Source organism: Triticum dicoccoides, chromosome 2A (genome assembly GCF_002162155.2).
Source record: "Triticum dicoccoides isolate Atlit2015 ecotype Zavitan chromosome 2A, WEW_v2.0, whole genome shotgun sequence".
Taxonomy (NCBI): Eukaryota; Viridiplantae; Streptophyta; class Magnoliopsida; order Poales; family Poaceae; genus Triticum; species Triticum dicoccoides.
In genome coordinates, this window is record NC_041382.1 from 764,828,443 (window position 1) to 764,838,744 (window position 10,302).

A 10,302-nucleotide genomic window follows, 5' to 3' on the forward strand; every position below is an offset into this window, starting at 1 on the left:
GCTTGTAGTCCCTGTGTGTTGTGTGCACTGTCAGTCTCTGGCTGGACATGATTACTTACCGCACGGAGGCCAGTTTCTTACGCATGTTTCCCCCCTCTACTTACTTACATAGGATAGGACAACTCAGTGTCGAAATCTCGATGGGAATTTTCAGCCTTTGGGATTTGCTTCACGCCAAAGCTCTATGTACGGTAACTAGCTTGATCAGTACGCAGTGCCCGATCGCAATCGAGCTACATTCGCCGTTCCATTACAGAATCCACATATGATGATGCCAGGATTAAAGCAGGGAACACTAATCATTGGCGCCCAAATCTTTGTTGGGGTGAGCAGTTTCAGCCTTTGAGATTTGCTTTACGCCAAAACTCCACGTAGGGTTAACTAACATGATCGCGGTCAAAAAAGAAAACATGATCAATACGCAATGTGAGAATAAATCTGAGGCATACCGTCGATCATCCAAGGACCAAGCAATCACACGTGCACGACACCGAGATTTGTTAACGAGGTTCACCGATATGGCTACATCCCGGGCCTGACTACGGGCGCTCCTCCCCGTGACACCGTCACAATACCGCACCCCGGTCGCCCGGGCGCCGGCACACGCCGCCGGCTCCCCCGCATGCCCGTGCTATTATGTTGGCATAGGTTACATCGTGTGTCTACCCCCGCTATATAAGAGGCCTAGGATACAAGTGTCCTATTAGGACACGGCTCCACATCCTATGTAAACACAATACAACTCATAGTCCAACTGTAACCTACCTTGTACACAATATTCGACACAACTCTAACAAACTTCACCTTGGCGAATATTCTCCACCACCCTGAATTTGTCCATGCATCAAACTTCCATGTACATTGGACTTGAGCTTATCCCGTGAGCACCGCTGCTACTGCAATGACTCCATGTGACTTCACCTGCAACTTGTAGTCCCTTCTTTTTTTGACCACAATCAACACTCGAGCAAAATTAAGTTCCTCTTTACTCTAGTGTATGCTCCCAACTTCCAGAGCTTCGTTCAACGCATCACACACTGATCACTGACCTGCGTGAAAATGAACAACTCACATATTGGGTGTCACACATAAGAGTTACCTGAACTCAACATCACCGCTCCTTTCTTGACCGCCTGTCTGAAACTTGAAGGAATTTCACCATTGCTTGTAATCATCCCGAGTCAAATTCGCAATTGTCTCATCACATGTATGACCACCAGAGCCCTGGCCCGTCTCCATGTCCCATGCGCGCCGCACGTCTCGCCGCTATTACCGCGTCGAGCCTCCGCTGTCCCGGTCGAGTCTCAAGGGTCGCAAAACCACACCACTCAACCCCCACTGCAGAGTACCATCGGTCATCACCGACTGATGATGAGTTTCACGCTTCCATCAGACCACTGGGCTCCAGTCTGAACTGCATGTCACTCGCTTTTTCCCGCTGAATAGGCTTCGACTCTCTGTCGACTTACGCCGTAGCCCCTCAATCAGCTCCACCTTCAACATGACTCCATGGTAGATGATCAATCCACCCCTGCGCCTCATCGACTTCAAGCTCCGTGTATATCACCTTGAATCAACCCCGCGCCATAGTCTTGTCGAAGCCACACAAGCCCTCAGGCATGTGCCACGTGTTTCCACGCCCAGAAGTCGGTCACCATCAGCATCACGCTCATATGTCACTGTCACCAATCCCACCACCGTCTTTTGTTCCAACCGACTCACGTCGATCCATCAGACTATCTAGTCCGACCCAGTCAAACTTATCCGACTACACGACATGCTCCAAACTCCACAAGCCTTATACACATGTCGTTATCCTTGCCACGCACACCACAGACCATCAGGCTACCATCCACGTACTCAACGTGTTTGAAGAAACGAAGCCAACCTACCTCATAAGCCTTCCCGTGCCCCAGTGGCGAATCTAGAAAAAAAATGGAGAACGGGCTGGGCTGCCTGGATCATGCAAATATGTGTTGGATTGGGCCTGCAAATAGTTGGGCTGGGCCTTAAAACTAGTAGTAGAAACACATTTTACAGTGCTGGAGGGGGGGCTTGAGCCTGTTAAAGCCCCTCAGTAGAATCTCCGTGCACTCCAACATAGAGATCAAAGGAAAATTTCCAGACTCCACCACGTGCATATGTAAGCTGTATAGAGGTCCATTAGCTTTGCCTGCTCTTCATCCAGATGGAAAACACCAGTCCGTCACGTAGCTTTTTTTTCCAAACAAATCTCACTTAACGTGCCAACATCCCAAGTACTAGCATGATCCCACGTGCCTGCCTCTTGGCTTCTGGGCAGCAGCAACGCACAAACATCACACTTCCTGGACAAAGTTCGAGAACCTGCTGTCCTCTTGCTTGCCTCCACGTACGTTCGCCGCCTTGCGCTGCTCCACACTAGCCACAAGCGCTCCACGCTATCGATCAATCGAGATCGACCCGATCTGCTTTCAAGCACTTGACTCACTCCGATTGCTACACGCTGCCTGACACAGATACTTTGCATCCCGAAATCCCCTCGGTTTCAAGCCGGCCTATACCCGCACGATTTTTTGTCCGTCTTGATAACCAGCCAGCCGAACACGCCGAGCAAAAGCCACAACATCCGATTTTCAACGATGCATCGATCCATCGCCACCGGCACCTCCTCTAGATCAACAATTCACAGCCTCCGAACAACCTTGCTTATGATACCACTTGCTAAAATAAATCTGAGGCATACCGTCGATCATCCGAAGACCAAGCAATCACACGTGCACGACATCGAGATTTGTTAACGAGGTTCACCGATATGGCTACATCCCCGGGGCCTGACTCCGGGCGCTCCTTCCCATGACACCGTCACAATACTGCACCCCGGCCGCCCGGGCGCCGGCACACGCCGCCGGCTCCCCCGCGTGCCCATGCTATTATGTTGGCATAGGTTACATCGTGTGTCTACCCCCGCTATATAAGAGGTCTAGGATACAAGTGTCCTATTAGGACACGACTCCACATCCTATGTAAACACAATACAACTCATAGTTCAACTGTAACCTATCTTGTACACAATATTCGACATAACTCTAACAGGCCCGATCGCAATCGAGCACCATTCGCCGTTCCATTACAAAATCCAGATATGGTGATGCCAGGAGTAAAGCAGAGAAGGCTAATCATTACAGCCAAAGCCAGCCAACACGCACCAACGCAACGTGGCTATGCGATTTGTGGGTGTGCGGTGCAGTGCTAACAAGGAAGGAATCGGTCATACACACACACCCCATCCATGGCAAAAGCAGAGGAAACAGCATCCTTCTGTCCAAAGAGACGAGCCAACTTTGCTCGCAATTTCTTGACCTCTACAGCCTCCACCCACATCAACTCCCCTTGCCACTCATATATATGCACCATACATTATTCAACCCGATTCGATCGAGTGGAGTCCTATATCTGAGATGCCATACATTGTCTCTTTGAAAATATATAATACTTTCTCCGTCCTAAAAATAAGTGTCTCAAACTTAATTATTATAACTTAAAGTCTTTGAGTTATACTAATTAAGTTTGAGACACTTAATTATACTAATTAAATTTGAGACATTTATTTTGGGACAGAGGGAGTAGTAGCACTGGAGATCGGTCCTGATATGCACGGCCCAACCGAAAAATTGCGAGATCTCTCGAATCTTTGGGACTTTGACTACCGCAAAGGCCAGTGCCACACGAAAGCTTCCATGCGTCGGTACAAAGGTGACGAGCCACGGTCCGTTTAGCAACACTCGGATAGCCGGCCGTGTTTATGTACCATCACCAAACTTTTAGCAAGTCTCGTAACGCTCGCCGGGCCGCTGTCGCCGGAGATCGCATGCCTTTGTTAGAAAACGGTTCCACTTTAGGTCCTTCCTATTCCTTTCTCCTCTTTTCTCTTTCTCTTTCCAGAGGCAGGAATGGCAGATGTGGTGCACCCATCCATTATCATAATATATATAGAAAATGTGGGTGTGGATTAATGAGTGAGTGAGTGTAAAGAAGAGGGCCCGGGCTGCACGATGGCACCGGCCATGGGAAAAGATAAGAGCTTCATAGTCCCCACCACTCCACGTAATGTATGCATGCACTTGATTTGGTACGTTGAGTGGTGGGAATCGGCCCATTCCCGATGCCTGGACTCTCAGGAACCCACCATTTCATTCATGCAAGCGCCATACAAAAATATTTAAAATTTGAGCTACAAAGATGGTCTCTGTTCAAAATCGAAGCCACTCCTTAGCTTACTTGTCTTACTCAAAGTATGCTTTAGACTGTCTTACTCAAAGTGTGCCTTCAGCTTGCTACGGAAGCCATTGCGGTATTAATCTTCTTTTTTGCGTGAACTACAGCATGAACCTTGCCTGGCATGCATGACCGGCTCGCTTAATTAATACTCTTTCCGTCTCAAAATAAATGTTTCAATTTTAGTACAAATTCATACTAAAGTTATTACAAAGTCGATACACTTATCTTGGGACGAAGGGAGTATTGAATAATCCACTGAGGTAGCCTTGCAGAGTGGTGCTCACCTGGAGCTCCACGTGGATATGAAATGCCTCCCAATTGCACTGCACTTGCTTAACTGCCTGATTTAATTAGGCTCTTTATAGTATTAAAAATGAGTTGTTCAGCAATGCCAATTCAGTTGACCTCTCATCCGATATTCCGAGCCAATTCTTAATCAGCTTAATTATTCTTAGGTAGTTCCAATTAAACAATCAGCGGATGGAGAGCAACTATGTATGCATGCATGATCAGCTTATCTTAGTTTATACACTTGTTGGTGCATCACGTAGAATTTGTTTTAGAAGAAGGAAGGAATAAAGTTGTGCTCAAACTAAAGGGAGCATCGGCGAAAGTCTGTTGAACTGGAATGTACGGAGGGAACCAGATTAAGCTTTAATTTGGTGGTTAGCAGTTCACATGTCAGCTTTGTAGCTAATTAATCCTCGTTTAAGCTTCAGAGTGCGCTAGGCAAACCTGTTGCCAATAATAGTGTCCCAGTCTTTCAAACGCATAAACAACCAGCTTTCCCCACTTTTAGAATGGAGCAAGTACGTACATATGCAATTACTTTTTTGTTTCAGTGCAACGCTGGCTTTCATTGGCTTGTATTTTATCTAACTCTAGTGTGATTTTGGTTTAATCATGTATTCACGTGAATGTGTGTTGGCTTTATATCTATGTTTCGCTATTTGCTTGTTTATAAGAAAGTAAGGTGCAAGAAGGCCACACCATCATTAAAGCTAGGATAATCCTAGAAAAATGTGTGGGTATAATTATATAATTGCGAACAATGAATAAAATTTGTGTTTGACCCTGATGCAAATTACTCGTACAAAGGAATTTATTGATAGAACGACTGGCTCACGCCTTCTGATTTGTTGCCGCTCGGCTTTTCCGCTCGGGTCACCATCCCCTTGCTAAAGGAAAAAAATGTGATGGTATTCTCCCAAATGTTTTATAAAGGCCTCCTTTTTCTTAGAAGCCAAATACATTCTCTTATTTTTAATAAATTTTCTTTAAAAATAAATACTAGCTAATGGATTTACTTCCTACACCGACAAACATAAAAATCGCCCGTTAGCTACCGCGCTTTAATTTAGATGTTATTTATCATCTACATCTTTGAGTGTGATTGCTAATTTCTTTTTGTTCATCAATTTGACTAGGCGAAGGGGTATTCATCCCGAGTTTATGCTGCATTACCCGTGAGGTGGTAGGATTTGGACCGTGCACATGCCACAATGAATTGGAGTGCTAGTTCTGCTCGCATAAGCCGGTTCAGTTCTCTTGTTCTTGATAGCTTTGTTGATAAAGTTGAGCCTCTTCTGCACGTGCCGCTTTCCATCGATTTATATTTTCCATCTGAGCTTGATCGCTAGTTAATTTTCTTTGCGTCCATATACATCTTGGCGGATATGCACCTGATCTCGTGCACGCGTTTTGGACCGTGCGCGCGCGACTGTGGCGACCGCCGGCCGGCGCCGCTGGTATTTGTGTCGACGTTGGACAGGACTGGAGAGGGAGGGAAAGAGAGGTACGTACCAGTCAGCGACGACGACGGCGTCCAGCTCCATATGATATGCCGGCGTCGCCGTCGGGACGTCGTGGGCGCTTCATGAGCTGGGTATATCGCGTTTCACTCCACAGTTGCACCGAGGGACAAACTGCATGTGCCAGGTTTGTGATGCACAGGACGGCCGAAAAGTAGAAGGAGCGTGCACGCCGTTGTCGTCGCCGGCGAGTCGAGCGTGCGTGTCTTGCTCACTACTCCCTTCGTCCCATAATATAAAAGAGTTTTTGATGCTATACTAGTGTAAAAAACACTTTTATATTTTGGGACTGAGGAAGTACGTCGCTAGCCAAGTCTACTGGTAGTACTGTGTACAGTGCGCTGATTCAGTAACTACAACTTTTTTTTTACATCATTCAGTCATTAGAACTTTGTGGAACGAGTCGGATCGATGTTTCCGATCGGACGGTGACCACAGGCCAAACTAGCTGCCCGGACGGTGCCCAAAGGCTCATGCAAATCAGGTTTGCCGCCTTACGTTACGTAGCACCAGCAGATCAGGACGTCAGTTAGCAATCGGTGCACGTCGGCCGGCCTCACCGGATATATGCGCCAGAAGTCAGAGCACGGCAGAGATGAAATCGCGCGTTGTAATGAACTGACGATTGCGTTTCTTGGTGAGACGTAGCCGTAGGCGTCCGATGCGTGTTCCTGAATGCTGATCCGCACGTGCGATTACTATATCCACCGCTCGATCCGCCGGCCATGGCGGCGATCCGAGCAGAACGCGGTGGCATGGGCGTACGTGCGCTCGGTGACAGATAAGGTCGCCCATGACATGAGATGGAGCGTGGCACGCACTAGCGCTTTTTGGATGAGTGTTGTGCTGTTGTCGACGAAGGAGGCGCATGTCCATCGTGATTAATCGTCCATCGTCAGACCGACCAAATTTAACGGGGAGGTACTCCAGATCTGCACGCGTCCCGCTCCCGCGGCCGCGACAGATCAAATAATACGGCACCGCCTCCCGGGCCTTCTGGGCGGTTGTACGGAGCTGCTCGATATGCATGCAGCGCACTTTTTCTTCGCTGGTGCACTTAAACGGCGTAGACAGCGTAGCGGTGCTGAAAGAGCCAGCCACCCAACTCATTAAAAATGGTACTCCCTCCATAAACTAATGTAAAAGCGTTTAGATTACTATTTTAATTATCTAAACACTTTTATATTAGTTTACAGAGGAAGTACTTTCTTTGTTTATTTTTATAAGACGTTTTAGACAGCTGCAATTAAACTGTTTTGGGTCCGTAAACTCCCCCTATTAGTCTGCGCGTTTAGAATTTTCAGAGACGGCGCGACGAGCGTGGCGTGGCGGAGTAACAAATTTTGCACATGGATCCAGTTGCCCGTCAATTGCTGCGAGACTTGAACAAAAGCAGAGGAGGGAGGGAGGGAGCTTGCCGGTCATGGATGCACGAGAACTACGGCACAGAAAAGCTACTCATCCATTCAAGCAGAAAAACATAGAGTGCGGCGAATCTGCACCCGGGCTCAGCTGCACCCGCGCTCATGGAAAAAATCAAAAAAAATACTAGAAAAATTCAAAAAATTCCAAAAATATTTTGTGTGGTAGATAATTTGATGCATGAGGTTCGCTCCAAATTTCAACTCATTTGAATATTTGAGTAGCTCTGGGCAAAAAAGACAAAATCGAGGTCTGTAAAATAGTTTACTGTTCAGGAACTGTTTTGACCCGATTTGTCTTTTTTGCCCAGAATTGCTCAGATGTCCAAATGAGATGAAATTTGGAGCAGACGTCACGCATCAAATTATCTACCACACAATTTTTTTTGGAATTTTTTGGAATTTTTCTAGTATTTTTTTTGAATTTTTTTCTGAGCGGGTGCAGCTGAGCCCATGCTCAGATGCAGATTTTCGAATAACATACTGCTATTTTCAGAAACGATTGGATGCAGGTTGTTGTGGTTGTGCCGTCGTCATAACAGTGCCCCTACTATGTTTTTGCAGGGTCAGTGGAGTGCTAATTAATCTCAAATCCACCATTGTTTAGTGCTCATAATTGAAGCCTAGGACAGCTAGCCTAAACCTAGTTAAGATTTAAGAATGCGCACAGACAAAGACTCCCTGTCTAGCTAGCTCCATCACGGCACGACACATGCACATACGTTACGAACAGTGCGATTAACCATTAGGATTTGTCACTTCTTGTCTGGCAAGAGGCTATCCATGAATTCAAGGTTGTTGCACCAGTAGCCTCTACAAAATTAGGTGCATGTGCCCATGGATAGAAGGCATGCAGCTACTGCAACTGTGCAAAGTAGGGAGACAACGATGAGAGAAATTCAAAGCTGATAGGATGAGTTGATCTGTTGAATGTCAGTGGCAATGATATTTAATTCTGCTCATCTCAAAAGAAAAAGGCAGCCACTACATGGGGCAAGGACAGAAAGGGGTTAAGCAGCCAAAATGTAATTTTCAAAACTATTTTGGAGCATCAATTTTCTCTTTTTTTGTGACGTTCTCACGAATGTCATCCAATAATGAAACTTTGCAGGCAATCAAAATATTTGTCAATGTTTGGCCCCAAAAAAATTCAGAATTGTTTGAATTTCTTTTTCACTTTTTATTTTACTCTTCACCCGAGCTTATATGAGCTCGGGATCAGAACAGCCACGTCTTTTATTTTGCCTGCATTGCAATTTGTTACTGTTTTGCTTTCTTCTGATGACCATTTGCATGTCGTCTCCTCCTTTTGCTAATTGTCAGTTGTCGTGATGGCCGGGTTTTTTCTTTTGAAAAGGAGGATAACACCCGATCTCTACACCAAGCGATGCACCCAGTCATATATATTATTTACTCCCTCCGTCCGGGTTTATTAGGCCTCTTAGCATTACAAGCATGTCCCTTTTTATAAGGCCTCGCTTTGGAAAGATGCATGCATGCAACCATTTGATTGGTTGCATTGAAAGTCATTGTTGTTGGTGCCATGGTTAGGCAATTAATACACTTCATGTTTACTTTTTCATTGGCTGCATGCATGTGAGAGAGTGCATTGGGAGTGAAATAAAAGAATTAATGTGAGCAAATTACTATGTGTCTTGGTCTAAGAGAAGTTGTCTTTAGGCCTAATAAACCCGGACGGAGGGAGTATTATTCAAAATTCAGCAGCCGAACAATATCTACAGGAAATAAAACCAAAAATAAATTTGAGGCCGCATGCCCTGCGACAGTAACTCCACCAAACAGTCAATAACCCTATGATAAAATAGAAACTCAAAACGAAAAATAAACTACACCTACACACGTGCGCTGATGATGACGAGTCAAACCCAAGGTTGATTTTGAAAAATTCTCATCACCAAAGCCAAGCTTCAATCCATCACCTTCAATAAGGACAGGGCACAAGCGCATGTTAGCATAGCCGGATCAGAGATCTTGTGTCTTCACCGAAGTGCGTGAACCCGTCGTTGAAGCCGTCTCTACCACCACCCCTTGCATCTTTTTCTTTTCGAGGATCATCAATTGCGTCTCTTGTAGTCATACCACTACCTGAAGCAGTCCTCATTAACTAACCAAATCATACATGTCCGCATGCAGAGCTCCAGTCGCAAGCATAGTGCAGTGCAATTGGGGATAGGGTAGCACATGTCGTGCATATACTTTACCCAAGCAGCAGCAGATCAGTACTGTGTATGTGTTCATGTTCCATACGATGCATCCAAGGTGCTGTCAACAAAACTGTTGGTTGCTAGTTGGATCGCCGGCCAGGTGCTCGGAACTGAAACACGTCTCTACTGTAAGTCTGTGGCTGGACATGGTTAATTGCCGCACGGAGGCCAGTTTGTTACGCATGTTTTCCACCTCTCTACTTGCATCGGACGGACAGCCCAGTGTTGAAATCTCGACTAGAATTTCCCCCTCATAGGAGAGAACTTTGTTGGAGTATCGATCATTTCTTTGTTGGGGCGACCAGCTTCAGCCTTTGAGATTTGCTTCACGCCAAAACTCCAGCAAGCTCCGCCACGTACGCTAACTAACATCATCAGTACGCAGTGCGCGAGTCCCCGATCGCAGTCGAGCAACATTCGCCGTTCAATTACAGAATCCAGATATGGTGATGCGAGAAGTAAAGCAGGGAACACTAATCATTAGCACCCAAAGCCAGCGCGCACCAACGCAACGTGGATGTGCGAGGTGTCCAGTGCAGTGCTAACAAGGAAGGAATCGGTCTCTCTCTCTCTCTCTCTCTCTCT